General features: G+C 48.8%; 1 protein-coding gene across 15 annotated transcripts in view; it reads left to right on the top strand.

Annotated features, from left to right (window-relative positions):
* Positions 1-2,139: 2,139 nt before the first annotated feature.
* The window catches only part of THRAP3 (thyroid hormone receptor associated protein 3), a 98,835-nt gene continuing 74,110 nt past the window's right edge, over positions 2,140-26,864 (top strand). For 3 of the 15 annotated variants that reach the window (XM_055095389.2, XM_034961324.3, XM_063608765.1), the window contains exon 1: positions 21,118-21,731. The gene's annotated coding sequence lies outside the window, so the exon portion shown is untranslated. Of the gene's footprint in view, positions 2,693-20,824; positions 21,732-25,784; positions 26,042-26,864 lie in introns of those variants that run through there. The other 12 variants (XM_055095383.2, XM_063608755.1, XM_034961328.3 and 9 more) reach the window with 10 other exon arrangements.

The raw sequence follows: 26,864 nt of genomic DNA, 5'->3' as shown, positions 1-26,864 counted from the left end.
ATGTCAGTGCAGGTGGAGCAGGGAGGAGTGAGCAATGGCACACTGTCACACAGGGTATTCACCCGGCAGATGCCAACAACTTTAAAAGGATTGATAATAGTAAACTGGGCCAGGTGTGGTGGCTCATGCCTGTAATCCCAGCACTGGGAGGCTGAGGTGGGTAGATCATCTGAGGTCAGGAGTTCAAGACCAGCCTGGCCAACATGGCAAAACCCCGTCTCTACTAAAAATACAAAAATTAGCTGGGTGTGGTGGCACACGCCTGTAATTTCAGCTACTCAGGAGGCTGAGGCTGAAGAATTGCTTGAACCTGGGAGACGGAGGTTGCAGTGAGCCCAGATGGTACCACTGCACTCCATCCTGGGCGACAGAGTAAGACTCTGTCTCAAAAAAAAAAAAAAAAAAAATTAGCCAGATGTGGTGGCACATGCCTGTAATCCCACTTACTCGAGAGGCTGAGGCAGAATTGCTTGAACCTGGGAGGCAGAGGTTGCACTGGGCTGAGATGGCGCCACTGCACTCCAGCCGGGACAACAGAGCGAGACTCTGTCTCAAAAAAAAAAAAAAAAAAAAGGCCAGGCTTGGTGGCTCACGCCTGTAATCCCAGCACTTTGGGAGGCCGAGGCGGGTGGATCACGAGGTCAAGAGATCGACACCATCTTGGGCAACATAGTGAAACCCTATCTCTACTGAAAATACAAAAATTAGCTGCGTGTGGTGGTGTGCACCTGTATTCCCAGCTACTCGGGAGGCTGAGGCAGGAGAATCGCTTGAACCCAGGAGGCAGAGGTTGCAGTGAGTTGAGATGGCGCCACTGTACTCCAGCTTGGGAACAGAGCAAGACTCCGTCTCAAAAAAAAAAGTAAAATGTAGGAAAGTAATTAGGACATGATGCACTTTGAGTGTTAGTGGCCTTGAATATGCTATATTAAATTTTAAGTTTATAATTAAATTTTTTTTTTTTTTAGGTGGAGTCTTGTTCTGTTTCCCAGGCTGGAGTGCAGTGGTGCTGAGGCAGGAGAATAGGGTCTAGAGGCAGGAAACCTAAGGCTGATTCACACTGACTTCCTAGAGCTAAATCAAATGGAAACACTTCAGCTATGACAGGAAATATCCTTTCCATTTACATAGGGGTACACCAAGTAACCAATGGAAACCTCTAGAGAGTACTGAAACCCCAGAAAATTCTGTAATAGGGCTCTTGAGCCCCTTTGTCAGCCTGCCCCCACACTGTGGAGTGTACTTTCATTTTCAATAAATCTCTTTTTTTGTTGCTTCATCCTTTCCTTGCTTTGTTTGTGTGTTTTATCCAATTCTTTGTTCAAGACGCCAAGAACCTAGACACCTCCAACCGGTAACAGTGCGATTTGGGCTCACTGCAATCCCTGCCTCCCAATTTCAAGTGATTTTCCTGCCACAACTTCCCAAGTAGCTGGGATTACAGGTGTCCGCCACTATGCCCAGCTGATTTTTTTTGTATTTTTAATAGAGATGGGGTTTCACCATGTTGGCCAGGCTGGTCTCGAACTCCTGACCTCAAGTGATCTGCCCTCCTCAGCCTCCCAAAGTGCTGGGATTACAGGCATGAGCCACTGCACCTGGCCATAATTAAATTTTTTATATTGCCCCCACCCCTTTGAAGCCCTGAGTATAATTCCTGGGGAGTTATCCAGTCTTGAATATTTAGAGAAAGACTCGCTGGTCTTCAGTCAATTCTATCCTTTTGGATTGGCTTGGCTTAGCCATAGAGGCCTGTTGCTGTGACTCCCAAGACCACTTCGTGCTCCCACATCCGTCCCCTCCCCACAAACAGCAACTTCGTGCCTAGCAGAGGTCCTGGGAGATCTGAATGGGAGTGGTGCAAAGTTGCTATTATTCAAGAAAAGACAACAGCAGCAGCAAAGACACCCAGACCCATGTTCACTTTCTCTGGCTTGGGAAGACTCATCAAGGCTTCCTGATAGGTCCTGCTTCCGCCCCTCCCAAGCTGGGAGCCCTGTGCTGTGGAGTAACCCAGCATAGTAACCGGCTCCTGGAGCTGGGCCTTGGTAAACAAGAGCCCTGGCTGGGGGATGTCTTTTGGTGCCTGGCAACCTCTGCTTTTGGCCTGGCAATCCCAAAGCCTGTAACAACCGCAGTCCCCACCCCCAGGCAGGAAGGAGTAAACACTCGCAGCAAGGAGACCAAAATGCAAATTACAACCTCAGGACGTTTCTCTGCTGCATTGACAGACCAGGCTAGTAGCAACAACCACCTGAGGCTCTGAACTAAACAAAAAGAAGAGTTCAGGCTAGGAAAGGAGAGATTCTGGCTAGACTTCAAGAAAGACTGAAGACTTTTTTTATTTTTATTTTTTTGAGACAGAGTCTCACTCTGTCGCCCAGGTTGGAGTGCCGTGGCACCATCTTGGCTCACTGCAACCTCAGCCTCCCGGGTTCAAGCGATTCTCCTGCCTCAGCCTCCTGACTAGCTGGGACTACAGGCACCCACTACTATGCCCGGCTAATTTTTGTAATTTTAATAGAGACTGGGTTTCGCCATGTTGGCCCGGCTAGTCTTGAACTCCTGACCTCAGGTGAGCCACCCGCCTCAGCCTACCAAAGTGCTGGGATTATAGGCATGAGCCACCGCAGCCAGCCAAGAAAGACTTCTTAGCCTACCTGGAAGGAGACTAAACACAGGCACTGTGAGGGTAAGTCGGCTCCCCTCCAGGCTGCCCATGTGAGCACCCAAAGCTGACAGCCTCCCCCACGCTCACTGAGCTTCCTCTCATAGTTCCCACTGCCTCAGGATGAAGTCCTGTTAGTGGCTGAGTGACTGGACCTTCCCTCTAAGGTAAGAGTTGTCATATGGATGAGAAAACTAAGGCTCAGAGAGGATAAGTCACTTGCCTGAAGGCACACAGCTAAAGCAGTAGTCAAGGGTGGGAATGTGAAGTCAGATCTGGCATCAAAATCTGTGTGCTTTTCCGGCTGTTTGACCTCACCTCTCATCTCCATCTCACCCCAATCTGCCTTTTGCAGCCTCCCCCACCACTATCTCCATCACCCCTCTGCCCCCCGGTGTAAAGAAGGTGGGGGAAGGAAAGCACGAATTTATTGATGAACTGCAAAACAACAGAATTATGTTAGTTATTACTGAATAAACCATAGTAATATACTCTTTTTATTGTGTAGTTTTCTTTTTGGCATGTCCATGTAACCAACATAATAATTTTTTTTTTGTTTTGAGATGGAGTCTCGCTCTGTTACTCCAGGCTGGTATGCAGTGGCACGATCTCGCCTCACTGAAACCTCCACCTCCCGGTTTCAAGCAATTCTCCCGCCTCAGCCTCCTGAATAGCTGGGACTACAGGCATGCACCACCATGCCCAGCTAATTTTTGTACTTTTTGTAGAGACGGGGTTTCGCCATGTTGGCCAGGCTGGTCTTGAACTCCTGAGTGCAAGTGATCTGCCCGCCTTGGCCTCCCAAAATGCTGGGATTATAGACGTGAGCCACCACGTCCAGCCTTTTTTTTTTTTTTTTTTTTTTTTTTTCAGAGACAGTCTTGCTCTGTTGCCCAGGCTGGAGTGCAGTGATGGAATCGTGGGTCACTGCAGCCTCGAACTCCTGGGCTCAAGTGATCCTCCCACCTCAGCCTCTCAAGTAGCTGGAACTACAGGCACACTGATACCATGCCTGGCTTATTTTAAAATTTTCTGTAGAGATGGGATCTTGCTATATTGCCCAGGCTGGTCTCAAACTCCTGGTCTCAAACTCCTGGTCTCAAGTGATCCTCCCACCTTGACCTGCCAAAGCACTGGGATTACCGGAGTGAGCCACTGCATCTGGCCCAATATAATCATATTTTAAAGCTTAGTGTTACTGAACTTTTCCTCTCTAAGCAAGATAAAGAGTTTCTCAACCTTGGCACTACTGCTATTTTGAGCAGGATTATTCTTTGTTGTGAGGGATTTGTCTTGCACATTGTAGGATGTCTAGCAGCATCCCTGGCCTCAATACCCAGTAGATGTCAGCATTACTCCCCCATGCTCGGGGTTGTGACAACCACAAATGTCTCCAGACATTGCCAAATATCCTCTGGGGGATAGAATTGTCCCTGGTTGGGAAACACTGAATTAGACCAGATAATAAAGTGCCTGTTTCAACAAAGCAGGTCTTAGGAGTAAATAAAACGTGCCAGCAAGTAGCTTGGAGGAGACAGATCAGTGAGGTCCAGGCTCTTGCTTCTGATGCAAGAGGGGCTGGGGAAGCAGCTTCTAAAATCTGAATCCTAGTCCTCAGCAGGGCCTGGATGGATCCTCTGAGGACTGACCTTTGACTTTCCTGGGAATAACTGGCTTTGCAGGGGCCTACCACTATCCAATTTAATTCTGAGAGGAGTCAGTGATGTTACATTCACTGCCACCCCAAAGGGGACATCCCAACTGCAAAAGGAACTTGCTTGGAGTCAAGCGTGGAAAAAGAGTGGCAACAGTTAGTGGATGCCACATCCTGCTTTTCCACAGGTGGAGGTAGAGAGGGAAGTGGGAAGGGCTGCAAGTATCTTCTAGAACAGTGCTACTCAAAACAAAGTGTGGTCCATATACTGGTTTTTTTCTGGTCCCCAGTGAATTGAGAGTGTTTAAAAACTTCTTTTTGGCCGGGCGCAGTGGCTCACGCCTGTAATCCCAGCACTTTGGAAGGCCGAGGCGGGAGGATCACAAGGTCAGAAGATCGAGACCATCCTGGCTAACACAGTGAAATCCCGTCTGTACTAAAAACACAAAAAATTAGCTGGGCATGGTGGCAGGCACCTGTAGTCCCAGCTGCTCGGGAGGCTGAGGCAGGAGAATCACTTGAACCCGGGAGGCGGAGCTTGCAGTGAGCGGAGATCGCGCCACTGCACTCCAGCTTGGGCGACAGAGCAAGACTCCATCTCAAAAAAAAAAAAAAAAGAAAAAATTATTTTAAAATTATAGGCTGGGCACGGTGGCTCACATCTGTAATCCTAGCACTTTGGGAGGCCGAGGTGGGCAGATTGCCTGAGGTCAGAAGTTCGAGACCAGTCTGGCCAACATGGTGAAACCCTGTCTCTACTAAAAATACAAAACAATTAGCTGGATGTGGTGTCGTGCGCCTGTAATCCCAGCTACTCGGGAGCTGAGGCAGGGAAATTGCTTGAACCAAGGAGGTGGAGGTTGCAGTGAGCCCAGATTGCTCCACTGCACTCTAGCCTGGGTGACAGAGCAAGACTCTGTCTCAAAAAAAAAAAAAGTATATATATATATATGTATGTATACATCATATATATAAAGTGTCAGCTTTGGAAACAAAAAGATGGGAGCCTTTGGCAGTGGTTCCCAAATTTATCTGTGCACTGGAATCACCTGAATCAACTTCAAAAAAATAGTGATGCCTGTGATCCATCCAGAGACTGTGATTTGCTTAGTTTGAGATGTGGTCTAAGTGTTGGAATTTTAAAAACATCTTGAGATGGGCCAGGTGTGGTGGTTCATGATGTAATCCTGGCACTCTGGGGGGCCGAGGAGGGAGGATTGCTTGAGCCCAGGAGTTCGAAACCAGCCTGGGCAACAAAGTGAGACCCTCTCTCCACATAAAAAAAAAATTAAAAACCCGGGCATAGTGGTACGCTCCTGTAATCCCAACACATTGGGAGGCCAAAGTAGGAGGATCACTTGAGCCCAGGATTGAGCCCAGGGGTTCGAGACCAGCCTGGGAAGCATAGAGAGACTCTGTCTCTATTTAAAAAAAAAAAAAAAAAAAGTAACTGTGCCTGGTGGCACGCGCCTGTGTTCCCAGCTACTAGGCAGGCTGAGGTGGGAAGATTGCTTGAACCTAAGAGGTCAAGGCTGCAGTCAGTTGTGATCACACCACTGTACTCCAGCCTGGGAGACAGAGTGAGACCAGGTCTCAAAAAGAAAAAAAAAAAATTAAAAAATTAGCAGAGCTTTGTGGTGCATGCCTGTAGTCCCAGCTACTTGGGAGGCTAAGGTGGGAGGATCACTTGGGCCCAGGAAGTGGCGGCTGCAGTGAGCCATATTCGTACCACTTCATTAAAGCTGGGGCAACAGAGCCAGACCCTGTCTCAAAACAAACAACAAAAAAGCAAACATCCTGAGATTACTCCAATATCAAAACAAGCTTAGTAACCGCTAGACTAGGGTATTCCTGAGGGTGGATACCCACTGACTGGTGAGGGAGTAACCATTTTCTGCTCAAGCTCAGCAATGAGGGGCTGCTTCTTGCCAATGATCAGTAGCAAACAAGCCACTGTTCCCCTGACTAGAGTGTTTGGTTTGCTTCTGGAAAGCAGAGATGGAGGTGACGCCCCCTTGGTCAGTCTGAGCAATGGCAAAGTTAACTGCTCCTCTCTTCCATAGGTGGCCTTTCAAGCATAGAGGGTCAGACAATGCTGCCGGTTCCAGTCTCTATTGATTTCCCTTTCCAGCTTCCTTTCTGTCCTGAGAGCCTCTTGTACACAAGAGATAGCTCTAACAACTCCTCTCTTAGTCATGACTTCAGTGTAGAAGAAACCCAACCCAAACCAACTCATTTATTGGCTCATGGCATGGAAAAGTCCATAGGTGCTGCTAATGTCAGGCGTGGCTGAATCTAAGAGCTTAACTGGTATAGCTGGGATTATGTGTTTCTCAACTCATGCTCTGCTCTCCAGCTGTGTTGGCTTCATTCTCAGGATGGCTGCCTCTAAATGGTGGCAGAGATGACCATTAACAAGTCCAGGTTGGTGCTTTTCCAGTTTAGCAATGCCAGGAGAAAGAGAGGGCCCTTTCCTCAGTGGTTCAGCCAAGGTCTCAGGCTAATGCTCATTCCATCTGCTATCCCAGTTTAAGCCACCTGCCAATCACTGGGGGCCAAGGAAATGAAATGTACTTATCAGCCAGTCACCTGCTCACCTTGAAGTGAGAGTAGGGGAGCGATAGCTTTTCTTTTTTTCTTTTCTTTTCTTTCTTTCTTTTTTTTTTTTTTTTTGAGACTGAGTCTTGCTGTTTCGCCCAGGCTGAAGTGCAGTTGCGCGATCTCGGCTCAATGCAACCTCCACCTCCTGAGTTCGAGCGATTCTCCTGCCTCAGCCTCCCGAGTAGCTGGGATTACAGGTGCGTGCCACCATGCTCGGCCAGTTTTTGTATTTTTAGTAGATATGGGGTTCACCATGTTGGCCACACTGGTCTCGAATTTCTGGCCTCAAGTGATCCACCAACCTTGGCCTCCCAAAGTGCTGGGATTACAAGCATGAGCCACCACACCCAGCAGGGACAACTTTACAATGGATTATCAGAGTGCTGCTACCAGAAGAAGAGGAGTGGAAGGTGCTGAACTGGCAGAGCAACAGATGCCACTCTGCTCCTAGGTCAGCAGAGGGATACCATGTGCAGAAATTACAACAATGCAAGGCAGAGTCTGACAAACGCAGTTGGTGTTGGAGTACTCCTAAAAGAAGCAGATTCTGAACTGATGAGATAGGCCTTTGATAGGTGGGGCTGCTGGGGAGGAAGGGCATGAGCAGGAATGAGGAAGCAGGAAGTCCAGAGTATGGTCAAGACAAGAACACATGACTGGAACATTGTGTGTGAAGAAGCTAAGGCTGGTACGACATGGAGGCCAGATGCTAGAGGTTTAGAGCTTGTCCTTCATTCTGATGGCAATGGAGGGCCTTGGAAGGTGATGGTGAAGCTGGTGAGATCATCAGAGGTTATACCATGCAGGGCCTTGTAGATTACACTGAGGGTTTAGGGTTTGATCCTGAGGGCACTGGAGACAGGGGTTGATAGGATCAGAGTTGTACTTGAGGAACAACCCTCTGACTACCTTTTGTAGGATGCCTCTCTGCTTGGATGGAGAGAGAGGCCTGGGAGATCTTATCATAGCCAACACTTCATATTCCTAACTTTGGCCCAGGCACTGTTCTAAGACATGTTCTGTTCTTTGAGACATGTAAAGGCCTAAAACAGGATGGTAGAAGATTCAGTAGATGTTCTGGGGGCAGAATACAGTGGATGTTGTGACTGATGCAATATGGCAGATAAGATAGAAGGAGGAAGCCAAGATTCCTCTGAGATTTTGAAGCTGGGTGATCAGAAAGACAGAAGAACTCCTGGCTGGGCGCTGTGGCTCACGTCTGTAATCCCAGCACTTTGGGAGGCTGAGGCAGGTGGTTCGCCTGAGGTCAGGAGTTCGAGACCAGCCTGGCCAACATAGTGAAACCCCGTCTCTACTAAAAATACAAAAAATTAGCCGGGCATGGTGGCATGCGCCTGTAATCCTAGCTGCTCAGGAGGCTGAGGCAGGAGAATCGCTTGAACCCAGAAGGTGGAAGTTGCAGTGAGCTGAGATTGCCCCATTGCACTCCAGCCTGGGCAACAAGAGCCAAACTCTGTGAAAGAAAAGAAAGAAAGAAAAAGAAAGAAGGAAAGGAAAGAAGGAAAGAAAGAAAGAGAAAGAAAGAAAGAAAGAAAGGAAAGAAAGAAAGAAAGAAAGAAAGAAAGAAAGAAAGAAAGAAAGAAAGAAAGACAACTCCTAACAGAAACAGGAAAAAACTAAGGAAAGTCCATACATGACACACCTACTGCTGTCAATTCCGTGCTTAGCCAACTGCTGGGTTCTAGGAAGACAAAGAACAAACTAGTTGTTGCCTTTCAGGAGTTGGCTCTCTGTAGGTGGCACAGATGGGTGATTTCAACACCTTGTGATGAGTGTGGTGAGACCTGTATAAGCAGCATGGGCTAGGGAGGTAGTACCTAGCTGCTCAAGCCAGAAACCTGGGGGTCAACTTTGACTCCTGCCCTTTCTCAGCCAGCCAGTCACCAAGACCAGTAGATATCATCTCCTAAACGTCCTCTGTTTTTTGAATCTTCCCACTTTTCTTCATCCCCACTGAGAATACACTAGACCATGCCATTGTCTCGTCTCATCTGGAATACTGTGATATAACTTCCTCACTGGTCTCCCCACTTTCACTCTGGTTTGCCCTAATCCGTTCTCACACTGTACCATAGTAATCCTTTAAAAAAGGAAATGTGGGCCAGGCTCATTGGCTTATGCCTGTAATCCCAGCACTCTGGAAGGCCAAGGTGGGTGGATCACCTGAGGTCAAGAGTTCAAGACCAGACTCACCAACATGGTGAACTCCATCCTACTAAAAACGCAAAAAAATTAGCCGAGCATGGTGGCACATGCCTGTAACCCCAGCTACTCAGGAAACTGAGGCAGGAGAATCGCTTGAACCCGGGAGGTGGAGATTGCAATGAGCCGAGATCACGCCATTGCACTCCAGCCTGGGCAACAAAGCAAAACTCTGTCTCAAAAAAATAAATAAATAAATAAAATAAAAATAAAAAAGGAAATGAGAATCACGTCCCTCCCCTGCTTATAAACCTTTCAATGGCCTGGGCGCGGTGGCTCATGCCTGTAATCCCAGCACTTTGGGAGGCCGAGGCGGGCGGATTATGAGGTCAGGAGATAGAGACCATCCTGGCTAACACGATGAAACCCCGTCTCTACTAAGAATACAAAAAAAAATTAGCCGAGCATGGTGGCAGGCGCCTGTAGTCCCAGCTACTTGGGAGGCTGAGGCAGGAGAATGGCATGAACCCGGGAGGTGGGGCTTGCAGTGAGCCGAGACTGCGCCACTGCACTCCAGCCTGGGCAACAGAGCGAGACTCAAAAAAAAACAAAAACAAAACAAAAAAAACCTTTTAATGGTTTCCCATTGGTCTCAATAAAATCCAATCTCCTCAATCTGGACTGTCAGACCCAGTGGGATCCGGCTCCTTAGGACCTCATTGACATTATTGTGCTTCTCCTCCTATTACACTCCAGAGTCAATGGCAGACCTAACAACATTTAGGATGTGCCACGTTCCTTCAGGCCACAGCGCTTTTCCCTGTGTTTTTCCTTCTGTCTGGAATGCTCTTCCCCAATTCTTGGCCTGGCTAACTATATCGTTTATGGGTCATTCCCTTAAGGAAGCATCTCCTAAACTTCTAGCCTAGAACAGGACCTCCGGATTCTATACCAAGTCAGCAAGCCTTTTCTTAAGGGGTAAATCGTACATGTTGTAGGCTTTGCAGACCACAGAGTCTCTGTTGCAACCACTCTACTCTGCAGTCAGAGCAGCCATAGGCAATAACATGAATGCATTTATGGATGCTGAACTTTGAATTTCATATACTTTTTGCATGTCACAAAAAGAAAATTTTCTTTTTTTTTTTTTTGAGACGGAGTTTTGTTCTTGTTGACCAGGCTGGAGTGCAACGGCACGATCTCGGCTCAACGCAACCTCTGCCTCCCGGGTTCAAGTGATTCTCCTGTCTCAGCCTCCTGAGTAGCTGGGATTACAGGTGTGTGCCATCACGCCCGGCTAATTTTGTATTTTTAGTAGAGACAGGGTTTCTCCATGTTGGTCAGACTGGTCTCAAACTCCCGACCTCAGGTGATCTGCCCGCCTCAGCCTCACAAAGTGCTGGGATTACAGGCATAAGCCACAGCGCCCAGCCAATAAAATTTTCTTTTTTCCCAACCATTAAAAAATGTAAAAATAGGCTGGGCACAGTGGCTCACATCTGAAATCCTAGCACTTTGGAAGGCCTAAGCAGGAGGATTGCTTTAGCCCAGGAGTTTGAGACCAGCCTGGGCAATACAGTGAGACCGTGTCTCTACAAAAAATTAAAAAGAAAAAAACAGCTGGGCGCCGTAGCTCACGCCTGTAATCCCAACATTTTGAAAGGCTGAGGTGGGTGGATCACCTGAGGTCAAGAGTTCAAGACCAGACTGGCCAACATGGTGAAACCCCGTCTGTACTAAAAATACAAAAATTAGCTGTGTTTGGTGGCGTGTAATCCCAGCTACTCGGGAGGCAGAGGCAGGAGAATCGCTTGAACTGGGATACGGAGATCGCACCACTGCACTCCAGCCTGGGTGAAAGAGTGAGACTCCGTCTCAAAAAAAAAAAAAAAATGCCGGGTGTGGTGGCTCACACCTATAATCCTAGTACTTTGGGAGGCCGAGGCGGGTGGATTACAAGGTCAGGAGTTCAAGACCAGCCTGGCCAAAAACAACAACAACAACAAAAAAATAGCTGAGCATGGTGGTGCATGCCTGTGGTCCCAGCTACTTGGGGGCTAAGGTGGGAGGACTGCTTGAGCCCAGGAGGCTGCAGTGAGCTGTGATCACGCCACTGCACTCCAGTCTGCGGGACAGAGCCAGACTCTGTCTCAAAAACAAATAAGTAAATAAAAATGTAAAAATAATCCTAGTTTCTGGCCATATGAAAACAGGAGATGGGCCAGAATTGGCCCACAGGTTGTAGTTTGCTGACCTCTGTTCTGTGCTATCATAGCATATACCATATACTCTTCCTGCATTGCACTCATCCATTAGTAATTAATTATGCATGTGATAGACTTCTTAATGCTATCTCCCCAGTTGGAAGTAAGCTCTGTGAGGGAAGGGACCACATCTGTTTTGTTTACTCTTTTTTTTCCTGATCATCATAGTACAGGGCCTGACCCATGGTATGTGCCCACCAAATGAATGAAGTGATACAGTTTTCTCTGCTTTGAGAGGAACTCAAAGCCTCATGGAGAATGCAGACATACAAACAATTAACTACACACTTAACTAGGTAATGCTGTACTGGAGGGAAGAAGAGTTCGGTTTCTGGCAGGGTGAATTTGAGATACCAGTGGGAAATCAGGGTATGGTGGCTCCTATATATCTGGAACTAAGTGAGTTGACTCTAAGATGTAGATAAGGGAATAAGATGCTTAAAAGAGATGTAAAGCTACCTGAGTATGCCAGGTCACTCAAGGAGAGAGGTCACTCAGGGAGAGAGGCTGAATGAGGAGAGGAGAGGGCAGAGACTGGAACCTTGGGGTAAGTTTCTGGGCCAGGGAAGGGGCAGCGGTTGGTAGAAAGGTTGGAAGAGATCCAAGATAGATCTTGTTTTATTGTGCTTTGTAGATATGGCATTTTTTTTTTTTATAAACTGCGAGTTTGTGGCAACCCTGTGTCAAGCAAGTCTATTGACACAATTTTTCCAAAGGCATGTGCCACTTTGTGTCCCTGTCACATTTTGGTAATTCTTGCAATATTTCAAACTTTTTCATTATTATTATATCTGTTATGGTGATCAGTGATATTCCTATCAATTAACATCAGTTATGTTACTATTGTAATTGTTTGGCAGTGCCACATACTGCACCCATATAAGTGGTGAACTTAGTAAGTGTTGTGTGTGTACTGACTGCTCCACCAACTGGCCATTCCCTGTTTCTCTCCTTCTCCTCCAGTCTCCCTGTTCCCTGTTCCCTGAGACACAACAACATTGACATTAGGCCAATTAATAACCCTACAAAACCCTACAATGGCCTCTAAGTGTTCATGTCTCTCACTTTAAATCAAAAGCTAGAAATGATTAAGCTTAATGAGGAAGGGATGTCAAAAGCCTAGACAGGCAGAAAGCTAGGCCTGTTGTGTCAATTAGCCAAGTTGTGAACGCAGAGAAAAAGTTCTTGAAGGAAATTAGGCCAGGCACAGTGGCTCACGCCTGTAATCCCAGCACTTTGGGAGGCCGAAGTGGGTGGATCACTTGAGATCAGGAGTTCGAGACCAGCCTGGCCAACATGGTGAAACCCTGTCTCTGCTTAAAAAATAATATAAAAATTAGCCAGGCGTGGTGGCAGGCACCTGTAGTCCCAGCTACTCGGGAGGCTGAGGCAGGAGAATCGCTTGAAATCAGGAGGCAGAGCCTGCAGTGAGCAGAGATTGCATCACTCAGTGAGCAGAGATCGCGTCACTGCACTCCAGCCTGGGCAACACAGCCAGACTCTGTCTCAAAAAAAAAAAAAAAAAAAAAAAAAAAAGCCAGGCGCGGTTGCTCACGCCTGTAATCCCAGCACTTTGGGAGGCCGAGGTGGGTGGATCACAAGGTCAGGGGATCGAGACCATCCTGGCTAACACAGTGAAACCCTGTCTCTACTAAAAAATACAAAAGAAAAAATTAGCCAGGTGTGGTGGCAGGCGCCTATAGTCCCAGCTACTCGGGAGGCTGAGGCAGGAGAATGGCATGAACCCGGGAGGCAGAGCTTGCAGTGAGCCGAGATTATGCCACTGCACTCCAGCCTGGGCGACAGAGCCAGACTCTGTTTCAAAAAAAAAGGAAATTAAAAGTGCAACTCCAGGCCAGGCGTGGTGGCTCACGCCTGTAATCCCAGCATTTCGGGGGGCAGGGGCGGGTGGATCACGAGGTCAGGAGTTCGAGACCAGCCTGGCCAAGATGGTGAAACCCTGTCTCTACTAAAAATACTAAAACTAGCCAAGTGCAGTGGCAGGCGCCTGCAATCCCAGCTACTTGGGAGGCTGAAGCAGAATAATTGCTTGAACCCAGGAAGTGGAGGTGGCAGTGAGCTGAGATCACGCCACTGCACTCTAGCCTAGGCAACAGAGCAAGGCTCCATCTCAAAAAAAAAAAAAAAAAAAAAAATGCAACTCCAGGGAATAAATGAATTTGATAAGAAGGCAAAACAGCCTTATTGCTGATACAGAGAAAGTTTTAGTGACCTACAAAGAAGATCAGATCAGTCACAGCATTCCCATAAACAAAAGCCTAATCTAGAGCAAGGCTCCAACTCTTGTCAATTCTGTGAAGATTGAAAGAATTGAGGAAGCTGCAGAAAAAAAGTTTCAAGCTACCAGAGTTTGGTTCGTGAGGTTTAAGGAAAGATGCCATCACCATTACATAAAAGTACTAGGTGAAACAGCAAGTGCTGATGTAGAAACTGAATCAAATTTTGCAGGAGATCTAGCTAAAATAATTGATGAAGGTGGCTAAACTAAACAACAAATTTTCTCTTTTTTATTTTATTTTATTTTAGATGGGATCTCACTCTGTTGCCTAGACTGGAGTGCAGTGGAGCAATCTCGGCTCACTGTAACCTCTGCTTCCTGGGTTCAAGCGATTCTCCTGCCTCAGCCTCTCAAGAGGTTGGGATTACAGTCACCCACCACCATGCCCAGCTAACTTTTTTTTTTTTTTTTAAAGTAGAGACGGGGTTTCACCACATTGGCGAGGTTGGTCTCAAACTCCTGACCTTTGGTGATCTGCCTGCCTCGGCCTCCCAAAGTGCTGGGATTACAGGCGTGAGCCTCCGTGCCCGGCCCCTGACAGATTGTCAATGTAGATGAAATAGCCTTCCATTGGAAGCAGATGGCATCTAGGACTTTCATAGCTAGAGAGCAGAAGTCAATGCCTGGCTTCAAGGCTTCAAAAGACAGACTGATTCTCTTTTTTCAGGCTAATGCAGCTGGTGATTTTAAGTTGAAGGTGATGCTCATTTACCATTCTGAAAATCCCAAGGCCCTTAAGAATTATGCTAAATCTAATCTGCCTATACTCTACAAATGGAACAACAAAGCCTGGATGACAGAACTTTTTTCTTTTTTGGGATGGAGTCCCACTCTGTCACCCAGGCTGGAGTGCAATGGCGTGACCTTGGCTCACTGCAACCTTCACCTCTGGGTTTAAGTGATTCTCCTGCCTCAGCCTCCTGAGCAGCTGGGATTACAGGTGCACACCACCACGCCCAGTTATTTTTTGTATTTTTGTACAGATGGGGTTTCACTGTGTTGGCCAGGCTGGTGTCAAAGTCCTGACCTCAAGTGATCTGCCCATCTCGGCCTGCCAAAATGTTGGGATTACAGGTGTGAGCCTCTGTGCCCAGCCCTAATGTTGTTTTTATGCCTGCTAACATGATGTCCGTTCTATAGCCCATGGATAAAAGAGTAATTTTGACTTTCAAGTCTTATTTAAGAAATACATTTTGTGGCCAGGTGTGGTGGCTCATACCCATAATCCCAGCACTTTGGGAGGCTGAGGTGGACTGATTACTTGAGGTCAGGAGTTCGACACCAGCCTGGTCAAAAAATGGTTTACGATACAACCAACTCTTGTTGAAAATGTTGTGAAGGCTGGGTGCAGTGGCTCATATCTGTAAATGAATGACAAGAATGAATAAATGAACCCAGCACTTTAGAAACCCAGTGCAGGAAAATCACCTGAGCCCAGGAGTTTGAGACCAGAATGGGCAATATACTGAGACCTCGGCTGGGCACAGTGGCTCACGCCTGTAATCCCAGCACTTTGGGAGGCTGAGGCGGGTGGATCACCTGAGGTGAGGAGTTTGGGACCAGCCTGACTAACATGGCGAAACCCTGTCTCTACTAAAAACACAAAAAATTAGCTGGGTGAGGTGGCGGGTACCTGTAATCTCAGCTACTCGGGAGACTGAGACAGGAGGATCGCTTGAACCCGGGGGCGCAGAGACTGCAGTGAGCAGAGATCGCACTACTGCACTCTAGCCCAGGCAACAGAGTGAGACTGTCTCAAAAAAAAAAAAAAAAAAAAAAATATATATATATATATATATATATATATATATATAGTGAGACCTCATCTCTACAAAATAATTTTTACAATTTTAGCTCAGCATGGTGGTATGCACTTGTAGTCCCAGCTACTTGGGAGGCTGAGGCGAGAGGATCCTTTGAGCCTGGGAGATGGCGGTTGCAGTGTGCACATATTGTGGGCCACTGCACTGCAATCTGGGTGACAGAGTGAGACCCTATCTCAAAAAAAAAAAAAAAAAAAAGCTGCGAACATTGTTGAAGTGACAACACAGGATTTAGAATATTATGTAAAGTTGGTTGATAAGACACCAGCAGTATGTGAGATGAGTGAGTCCAATTTTGAAAGAAGTTCTGCTGTTAAAATGCTATCAGAGCACTGCAAGCTACAGAGAAATCTTTCATGAAAGAAAGAGCCAACTTTTCATTTTCTCAGTGGATGAAAAGGGAAAAAAAAAAGAAAGGAAGAGTAAATGGATGGGGCAAACTTCATTGCTCTCTTATTATCAGAAACTGCCACATCCACCCCAACCTTCAGCAACTACCACCCTAGTCAGTCAACAGCCATCAGCATAAAAGCAAGACCCTCCACCAGCAAAAAGTGACCACTTGCTGAAGGCTCAGATGACAGTTAGCATTTTTATTGAGACAGTTTTGCTCTTGTTGCCCAGGCTGGAGTGCAATGGCGCGATCTAAGCTCACTGCAACCTCCGCCTCTTGGGTTCAAGCGATTCTCGTGCCTCAACATCCCGAGTAGCTGGGATTACAGGCATGTGCCACCACGCCCAGCTAATTCTTTTGTATTTTTAGTAGCGACGGAGTTTCACCGTGTTGGTCAGGCTGGTCTTGAACTTTTTTTTTTTTTTTTTTGAGACGGAGTTTTGCTCTTGTTACTCAGGCTGGAATGCAGTGGCACGATCTCGGCTCACCGCAACCTCTGCCTTCTGGATTCAAGCGATTCTCCTGCCTCAGCTTTCTGAATAGCTGGGATTATAGGTGCCCGCCAGCATGCCCGGCTAATTTTTTGTATTTTTAGTAGAGACCAGGGTTTCATCATGTTGGCCAGGCTGGTCTTGAACTCCTGACCTCAGGTGATTCACCAGCCTCGCCCTCCCCAAGTGCAGGGATTACAGGCGTGAGCCACTGCGCCTGGCCTTGCTCTCAAACTTCTGACCTCAGGTTATCCACCCGCCTTGGCCTCCCAGTGTTGGGATTACAGGTGTGAGCCACCACGCCAGGCTGACAGCATTTTTAAGTAATATTCTTTATTAAAGTATATATATTTTAGGTCATAACACTAGTGCACACAATAGACTACAGTATGATGTAAACATACTATATAACTTTAATATGCACTGGGAAACTTGGACTAACTTTACTGCAATCTTTGCTTTATTGTGGTGTTCTGGAACTGAACCTGCAATATTTGAGATATGCCTGTATTTCTTTTTTTCTTTTTTTTTTTAATTTTATTTTTTATTGATCATTCTTGGGTGTTTCTCGCAGAGGGGGATTCGGCAGGGTCATAGGACAATAGTGGAAGGAAGGTCAGCAGATAAACAAGTGAACAAAGGTCTCTGGTTTTCCTAGGTAGAGTGTTTGTGTCCCTGGGTACTTGAGATTAGGGAGTGGTGATGACTCTTAACGAGCATGCTGCCCTCAAGCATCTGTTTAACAAAGCACATCTTGCACCGCCCTTAATCCATTTAACCCTGAGTGGACACAGCACATGTTTCAGAGAGCACAGGGTTGAGGGCAAGGTCACAGATCAACAGGATCCCAAGGCAGAAGAATCTTTCTCAGTACAGAACAAAATGAAAAGTCTCCCAGTCTACCTCCCTCTACACAGACACAGCAACCATCCGATTTCTCAATCTTTTCCCCACCTTTCCCCCCTTTCTATTCCACAAAACCGCCATTGTCATGATGGCCCGTTCTCAATGAGCTGTTGGGTACACCTCCCAGACGGGGTGGTGGCCGGGCAGAGGGGCTCCTCACTTCCCAGCAGGGGCAGCCGGGCAGAGGCGCCCCTCACCTCCCGGACGGGGCGGCTGGCCGGGCGGGGGGCTGACCCCCCTACCTCCCTCTCGGACAGGGCGGCTGGCCGGGTGGGGGCTGACTCCCCCACCTCCCTCCCGGACGGGGCAGCTGGCCAGGCAGAGGGGCTCCTCACTTCCCAGTAGGGGCGGCCGGGCAGAGGCGCCCCTCACCTCCCGGACGGGGCGGCTGGCCGGGCGGGGGGCTGACCCCCCCACCTCCCTCCCGGACGGGGCGGCTGGCCGGGCGGGGGGCTGACACCCCCACCTCCCTCCCGGAAGGGGCGGCTGGCCGGGCAGAGGGGCTCCTCACTTCCCAGTAGGGGCGGCCGGGCAGAGGCGCCCCTCACCTCCCGGACGGGGTGGCTGGCCGGGCGGGGGGCTGACCCCCTACCTCCCTCCCGGACGGGGCGGCTGGCCGGGTGGGGGGCTGACTCCCCCACCTCCCTCCCGGAAGGGGCGGCTGGCCGGGCAGAGGGGCTCCTCACTTCCCAGTAGGGGCGGCCGGGCAGAGGCGCCCCTCACCTCCCGGACGGGGCGGCTGGCCGGGCGGGGGGCTGACCCCCCCACCTCCCTCCCGCACGGGGCAGCTGGCCTGGCGGGGGCTGACCCCCACCTCCTTCCCGGACGGGGTGGCTGCTGGGCGGAGACGCTCCTGACTTCCCAGACGGGGTGGCAGCCGGGCGGAGGGGCTCCTCACTTCTCAGAGGGGGCGGTTGCCAGGCGGAGGGTCTCCTCACTTCTCAGATGGGGTGGCCGGGCAGAGACGCTCCTCACCTCCCAGACGGGGTTGCGGCCGGGCCGAGGCGCTCCTCACATCCCAGACGGGGCGGCGGGGCAGAGGCGCTCCCCACATCTCAGACGATGGGCGGCCGGGCAGAGACGCTCCTCACTTCCTAGATGGGATGGCGGCCGGGAAGAGGTGCTCCTCACTTCCTAGGTGGGATGGCGGCTGGGCAGAGACGCTCCTCACTTTCCAGACTGGGCAGCCAGGCAGAGGGGCTCCTCACATCCCAGACAATGGGCGGCCAGGCAGAGACGCTCCTCACTTCCCAGACGGGGTGGCAGCCGGGCAGAGGCTGCAATCTCGGCACTTTGGGGGGCCAAGGCAGGCAGCTGGGAGGTGGAAGTTGTAGCGAGCTGAGATCACGCCACTGCACTCCAGCCTGGGCACCATTGAGCACTGAGTGAACGAGACTCCGTCGGCAATCCCGGCACCTCGGGAGGCCGAGGCTGGCGGATCACTCGCGGTTAGGAGCTGGAGACCAGCCCGGCCAACACAGTGAAACCCCGTCTCCACCAAAAAAACACAAAAACCAGTCAGGTGTGGCGGTTAGGATCTGGAGACCAGCCCGGCCAACACAGTGAAACCCCGTCTCCACCAAAAAAATACAAAAACCAGTCAGGTGTGGCGGCGCGCGCCTGCAATCGCAGGCACTCGGCAGGCTGAGGCAGGAGAATCAGGCAGGGAGGTTGCAGTGAGCCGAGATGGCAGCAGCACAGTCCAGCTTCGGTTCGGCATGAGAGGGAGACCGTGGAAAGGGGAGATGAGGGGGAGGGGGAGAGGGAGAGGGAGAGGGAGCTCTTTTTTTCTTTTCTTTTTTTTTGAGACGGAGTCTTGCTCTGTCGCCCAGGCTGGAGTGCAGTGGCATGATCTCGGCTCACTGCAACCTCCACCTCCTGGGTTCAAGCGATTCTCCTGTCTCAGCCTCCTGAGTAGCTGGGATTACAGGCGCCCGCCACCACGCCCGGCTAATCTGTAGTATTTTTAGTAGAGAACGGGTTTCGCCATGTTGGCTGGGCTGATCACGAACTCCTGACCTCAGGTGAGCTGCCCGCCTCGGTCCTCCCAAAGCGTTGGGGTTACCGGTGTGAGCCACCGGGCCCGGCCTATGCCTGTATTTCTTAAAAGGGGAGCCAAAATTATGTATTTTGGTATCCATCTAGTTTACTACCGTGTTCCCAGTATTTTACACTGGGCATTGTATACAGTAGACACCCAGAAAATCTTTGAATTTAAAATTACATTGGTTCAGCCCCGTGGCTCACACCTGTAATCCCAGCACTTTGGAAGGCCGAGGCAGGTGGATCACTTGAGGTCAGGAGTCTGATACCAGCTTGGCCAACGTGGCGAAACCCCGTCTCCACAAAAAGTAGAAAAATTAGCCGGGTGGTGGCATATGCCCGTAAAATCAGCTACTCAGGAGGCTTAGGCAGGAGAATCGCTTGAACCCGGGAGGCAGATGTTGCAGTGACCCCAAATCGCACCACTGCCCTCCAGCCTGGGCGACATAGGGAGAATCTCAAAAAATAAATAAAAATAAAATCAATTAAATTAGAACGGTATAAGAAGCACTACGCAGTACGTCGACCACAAGAAGTGCTCAAAGAAGGAAGAAAGAGTAAGCCGTGTGCAAGGAATGCTGCCGAAGCCACTAAGGGCAAGGGCTGATGTGGCGTGGTCTGCTACTTGAGTTGAGCCTTGCAGCTTTTCTCTTAGGAAGAGCATTAGATTTCTTTATTAATTGATGTGTACTGTGTCTACTTTTCTCTGGAGGTGCAGAAATCCATCAAAACTGATCTCGGCTCTCAAAGAGCTCACAGTCTTGTCGGGGAAGGCCCCGATACTTACAGAGTAAGATGCAAACTTACTGTGGGAACACAGGCATAGGGAGGAGCTAGTCAACTTTGAAAGCATCACAGATGACCTATGAGATGGGTCTTAAATGTTCAGAGGCACTAGAGCAGAAATTCCGGAGGAAACCAGCCCGTGCAAAACTGATAAACGCAGAGATTCTCAAACTTGTAGGTGGGTAAGAATCACCCGAGAGGTCGGTTTAAAATGTAGACTGCAGGGAGACACTCGCCGGTAAACTTTTGGTTCAATACCCCAGTAGCACCCATTTTAACAAACTTCCCAGGACGACAGTCAGAAAATCATAGTTACAGAAGGCAGGCCGGGGAGAGGCGGCTTCTGGGTCTCCGAATGAGGTCACACAATTAAAATTAAAAAAACGAAACCAAACCAACCCCTCCATTTGCGTTGCGCTTTCAGGGTGCTTGAGGCTTTCCTGTGCCTTACTTTGTCGGAGCCTCGCAACAACGCTGTGGGGTAGAAATTACAAGTCTCATTTCACAGGGGAGGAAACAAGTTTAGAGAGGAGGGATGAATTTGCTCAAGGTCACAAAGCGGAAGGGAGCGCAGAAGAGACCAAAAACCGGGAGACTCGACTCCCAACTCGGAAGCTTTTCAACAAGGCAAGCTGGCCCGGAGTGGGTGGGGCTCAGACTCTCCCTCCAGGCTGGTTCCAAAATGGTGGGGGCAGTGGCGTCAGCAACGCCCCCGCCCCTTCCGTCCACCGCCCTCCTCCATCTCCAGGCCACCCAGGCGGGGGGAGGGGACGGCCCCCAACCCACGTGACCGCCGACAACCGAGCGCGTGACGCAAAGCGGCGGGCCCAACGCTCGCCTTGTCTTTTGGGAAACGTAGTTCTGATGGCAGCGAAGTCGGCCAGGAGAGGAGGGCGTAGGACTACATTTCCCAGGAGGCAGCGGGTCTACGCCGTCGCCGCCGTCGGAGAGCGGAGACGCTGGGCGCGCTGTGGGGCGGGGGCGAGGTTCGGGCTGGTTGTGCCGTTGCGAGCTGCAGCTGCGATCGCTGTGGTAGGCCCAGGTGAGTGAGCGCCTCTGATGGAAGTTAGGGCAGCTTAACCGGCTCTAGTGGTTTCGTCTCTTATCTTTTTTCCCCAGCTGCTGGTCAGGGGCTCGGGGAAGGCCTGGCGTGGAGTCGCTCCCCCCAGCTTACACCCTGGCCTCTTCTGAGCGGGCTCCGTTCCCTCCGGCTCCTCCCCTTCCCCGCCCTTTAGGGCTTCTCCTGGCCCCGGCCTAGCTCCCGAGGCTCTTGGTCGCCTTCTCTGCAGAGCAGCTCCTACGCCGCTTTATCTTGCAGTCGGCCTGGGGGCGGCCACTCCCTACTCGTCCCGTTTTGGTCGTATGAACCCCGTTATTTGGATTTCTTTTCCCGGAACTCCTGAGTGCCCTTCCCCCCACCCAGTCCCCATTGGCCTGGTTCGGTCTTCTCCTAGGGCGCATGTGGCTGCCACTCAGTAAATGTTAGTACCGCTTCCGTTCTTTCCAGCCTGGTGGCCAAAAACGGGATAGTCCAAATTTGTCTCCTACGGGAATATTAGAGTTCTCACTTTTTTCTTGGGCTGGAGCTGAGGCCGGCTTGCATTCCAGTGGCAATCGGCGTGAGTTCTGCTTATATGAGGTGAATTATTTTGCTTCTCTTAGCACCTAAGCAACTTTTATCAACTGTTGTCTTTGACTTTACAAATCTTAGGGGTGGAACATGGCAGCAGAAGCTGGGGAGCAGCAATGGTGCACAGAAGTTGGAAGCCATCAGTGGCAGTACAGTGTTTATGGGGAATTTGTTAATTGGGTTGAAGGGAAAGCCTCTGAGAGTATAGAAGGACCTGGCAAGAGAGAGGCAGTGAAGCTTCTGTTGGGAGCATAACAGAAGTATCCTGAACCAGTTGGCTTGGGTTTAAATCTTGGCCCTGCTATCTTTTGATCTTAGGTCAAGAGTCTTCATCTCCAGGTGCCTCAGTTTTCTTATCACTAAAACAGCAGCAAGTAACAGTGACCCCTTTACAGGGTTATTGTGGAGACTAAATGAGATAAAATAAAAATCACTTAGCCACTGTTAAAAAGTAATATCATCATTTATAGGTTTTTTTTTAGAGTGTGCGCCGAGAGAGGTAAGGCGTGTATCACCCCGATATTTTTCTTCTGTTTCAGATGACCCTGACTTTTTTCGTTTGTGGAAGTACTGTTGTAGTCTGTTCTGTTATTCTAGACAGTCTGACGTGTGTATTATGATTTAGAAGCTTGTTAAATAGCCAAAACCGGCTCCTGTCATGAACAACTTGTGGAGCAAATCGGGCTCAGTTTGTTCTTTGCCGGGAGATGTATTTTGTGAACCAATGTTCATACGTTAATGATAAGTTTTACTGCAGCCATTTGGGCTTAATTGCATTTTGTAAGAGAGTTGTGTTGAGGTTTCTGTAAGAAGTGATTTGATTAAAAACTTCTATATCCAGTGTAATTCCATCTCTTTGTTTTTTAAACGTTTTAGCACCAGAGAAAGATCTCCAATTTTGGAGATTGATGTTTTTAGTTTTGTAGACTAGGTACAGTTCAATTTTAGCAGTGGTGATGGTAGTAGTAGTACCACCTTAGTGTATTTATTTAATACCAAGTATATAGGTACTTTTGAATTTGGTTTAGCCTGCAAAATATGGATTACAAAAAGAGTGATCTATTTTGTTCCGAGGAATTGGAGGGAGGAAGCTTGGAATATTTCTGAGATTAGCACAGAGATGGGAAATGTTGATGACTGGGAGGGTACACAGACATACGATTTATTATTATTATTATTATTATTTTTTGAGACAAAGTCTCGCGCTGTCACCCAGGCTGGAGTGCAGCGGCACAATCTCGGCTCACTGCAACCTCCGCCTCCTGGGTTCAAGCGATTCTCCTGCTTCTGCCTCCTGAGTAGCTGGGATTACAGGTGTGTGTCACCACGCCTGGCTCATTTTTGTATTTTTAGTAGAGACGGGGTTTCACCATGTTGGCCAGGCTAGTCTTGAACTCCTGACTTCAGGGGATCATCTGCCTCGGCCTCCCAAAGTGCTGGGATTACAGGCGTAAGCCACCGCGCCCGGCCACGATTTATTAAGCTTTTAGAATGGATAGTCCTAACCACTAAGCATTTTAGGGCGCTACCCTGTTTCTGTAGGGCATATTGACATCCTGAATGGAAGGAAGTCTGGTTAATGCTATTCTCTCAAATACAGGGTTTTGGTGGATTTTTTCACACATATTCTATAAACATCTAAGATCTGTTCACTGTTTGACTCTGGTTGATTGGGTAATTTATTCAACAAATAGTACTTGAGAGCCTGTCATTTACCAGCTTCTGTTGTGGGCCTGTGAATATATTAGGGTGTGATGACAGATGAGGTCTTGTCTTTTGGAAGCTTAACAGGATTGTTGGGGGCGGGGAACACAAAAGGTAAGCAAATAAACTACAAATTGAGAAAAGTAACATAGAGGTGTCCAGTTCAGGACTCTGATAGACACTGAAAAGGGGGAGACCTAAGGGTGGTCAGTGAAGTTCTTTTTGGGGAGAGTGAGGAACCAATTTGTAGGATGTCAAGGAGAGGGTATCCAGGTAGAGGAAACAGTAAGTGCACAAACTGGAAGATGGGAAGAATTTAGTGTGCTTTCAGAACTGAAAGGAGGCCAATTGTGTTTGACACTTTGGAGAGTGATTACAGATGAGTTGGAGAGAGAAGGTTATTAGGGAAGCCATTGAAGCCTTCTGATGGTAGGAAGGATTGCCGTCTCTCTCTTTCTCTAATATGTATAGACACATACATATATAACATTATTTACAACTTTTTTTTTTTTTTTTTTTGAGATGGTTTTTCGCTCTTGTTGCCCAGGCTGGAGTGCAATGGCGCAATCTTGGCTCACTGCAACCTCCGCCTCCCAGTTCAAGCGATTCTCCTGCCTCAGCCTCCCAAGTAGCTGGGATTACAGGGATGTGCCACCACGCCTGGCTAATTTTGTATTTTTAGTAGAGACAGTGTTTCTCCATGTTGGTCAGGCTGGTCTCAAACTCCCGCCCTTAGGTGATCCGCCTTCCTCGGCCTCCCGAAAGTGCTGGGATTACAGGCATAAGCCACTGCGCCCAGCCTACAACAGATGAAGGAGGGAGGAAGGAAGGGGTTTCAGGGGTGATTTATGTTTTAAAATCATTTCACAGAAGTATGGAAAATGGATTGTGAGGTATGTTAGTTAAGAGACCGAAGATGGTAGTTACCTGACAGAGCAAGAAAATAGAGATGGAAGAGCAAGAAGCAGAGATTGGAGGGTAAGTAGGTTTAATAGTCTCTGTAGGCTGCAGTGAGCCATGATCATGCCACTGCATGCCAGCCTGGGCAACAGAGCGATACCTGGATTCAAAACAAGTAAACATATTCTGCATGGTAGGACATTCTTTTTTTTTTTTTGAGACGGAATCTCGCTCTGTTGCCCAGGCTGGAGTGTGGTGGTGCGATCTCAGCTCACTGCATCCACCGCCTCCTGGGTTCAAGCGATTCTCCTGCCTCAGCCTCCCAAGTAGCTGGGGTTACAGGCACCCGCCACCACACGTGGCCTCTTTTTTTTTTTTTTTTTTTTTTTTTTCTGGAGGTGGAGTCTTCCTCTGTTGCCCAGGCTGGAATGCAGTGGCACTATCTTGGCTCACTGCAACCTCTGTCTTCCAGGTTCAAGCAGTTCTCCCTGCCTTAGCCTCCTGAGTAGCTGGGATTACAGGCGCCTGCCACCACGCCTGGCTAATTTTTGTATTTTTTTTTTTTTCCTGAGACAGAGTTTCTCTCTTGTCACCCAGGCTGGAGTGCAATGGCATGGTCTCGGCTCACTGCCACCTCTGCCTCCAGGGTTCAAGCGATTCTCCAGCCTCAGCATCCCAAATAGCTGGAATTATAGGCATCCGCCACTATGTCCAGCTAATTTTTGTATTTTTAGTAGAGACAGACAGGGTTTCACCATGCTGGCCAGGCTGGTCTCAAACTCCTGACTTCAATTGATCCGCCCGTTTTGGCCTCCCAAAGTGTCGGGAAAGGTGTGAGCCACCGCACCTGGCCTAATTTTTGTATTTTTAGTAGAGACGGGGTTTTGCCATGTTGGCCAGGTTGGCCTTGAACTCCTGAACTCAGGTGATCCAACGGGCTCAGCCTTCTAAAGTGCTGGGATTACGGGCGTGAGCCACCACGCCCAGCCTGCAGCAGGACATTACATTCTTAATCTATGGCCTGTGGACTCCAGGGAGCCCATGAACTCTGTAAAATATTTTTGAGTAGGGGTGCATTTTCTCAAGGAAAATGTGTTCTCCTTCTATCATATTCATTAGAGTTTCAAAAAAGTTAAGAAACAATGTTCTAGACCGTATAATGCAGCTTTATAATCCATAAAAATGTAGGCTGGGCATGGTGGCTCATGCTTATAATCCCAGCACTTTGGGAGGCTAAGGTGGGAGGATCTCTTGACCCCAGGAGTTCAAGGTATTAGTGAGCTATGATTGCAGCACTGCACTCCAGCCTGGGCGACAGAGCCAGACCCTGTCTCTAAGGAAGAAAAAGGTAATTGCTCAAGGCTTACCAAGGCAGTAAGAGACACGGGTACCCTTTCTAAAAGATTGACTTTATTAATTTTTCAAGGGAACTAATTTTTTTTTTTTTTTTTTTTTGAGATGGAGCCTCGCTCTGTTGCCCAGGTTGGAGTGCAATGGTGCGATCTCGGCTTGCTGCAACCTCAGCCTCCCAGGTTCAAGTGATTCTCCTGCCTCAGCTTCCCAGGTAGCTTGGACTACAGGCGCCCGCCACCACACCCGGCTAATTTTTGTATTTTTAGTAGAGACGGGGTTTCACCGTGTTAGCCAAGAGGGTCTCCATCTCCTGACCTCGTGATCTGCCCGCCTCAGCCTCCCAAAGTGCTGGGATTATAGTGGTGAGCCACCGTGTCTGGCCTACAGTTTTTTGTTTTTTTTTGAGGATAAGTAGTATGTTTTAATGATGTGCTGTAGAAGTCTTAGTTTCTTTTTGTCTAGAAGATAGGGGCTGGTTTTGCTCATAGTGAGGAAGCTGAAATTTGGTGAGTCCAATTTGACAAAAATTCATTTTCTAATGTTTTCTTTCATTGAATTTTGTTTACAGTACATATTTTAAGTGTTCCAGAAATGGAGCTTTTTGTTTGTTTGTTCGTTTGTTTGTTTTGAGATGGAGTTTCGCTCTTGTTGCCCAGGCTGGAGTGCAGTGGCGCAATCTCAGCTCACCGCAACCTCTGCCTCCTGGGTTCAAGTGATTCTCCTGCCTCAGCCTCCCGAGAAGCTGGGATTACAGGCATGTACCACCACGCCCCGCTAATTTTGTATTTTTAGTAGAGATGAGGTTTCTCCATGTTGGTCAGGCTGGTCTCAAAGTTCTGACCTCAGGTCGTCCGCCTGCCTTGGCCTCCCAAAGTGCTGGGATTATAGGCGTGAGCCATCGCGCCCAGCCTTTTTTTTTTTTTTTTTGAGACAGTCTGTCTCTATTGCCTAGGCTGGAGTGCAGTGGTGCCATCTCGGCTCACTGCAACCTCCGCCTCCTAGGTTCAAGCGAGTGTCCTGCGTCAGCCTCCCGAGTCGCTGGGATTACAGGTGCCCATCACCACACCTGGTTAATTTTTTTCCTTTTTTTTTAGACGGAGTTTTGTTCTTGTCCAGGCTGGAGTGCAATGGCTCGATCTCAGCTGACCGCAACCTCCACCTCCCGGGTTCAAGCGATTCTCCTGC

The sequence above is a fragment of the Pan paniscus genome, chromosome 1 (assembly GCF_029289425.2).
Source record: "Pan paniscus chromosome 1, NHGRI_mPanPan1-v2.0_pri, whole genome shotgun sequence".
Lineage (NCBI taxonomy): Eukaryota > Metazoa > Chordata > Mammalia > Primates > Hominidae > Pan > Pan paniscus.
The sequence above is the reverse complement of the archived record's forward strand: the minus strand, read 5'-3'. Positions and strand labels throughout refer to the sequence as shown.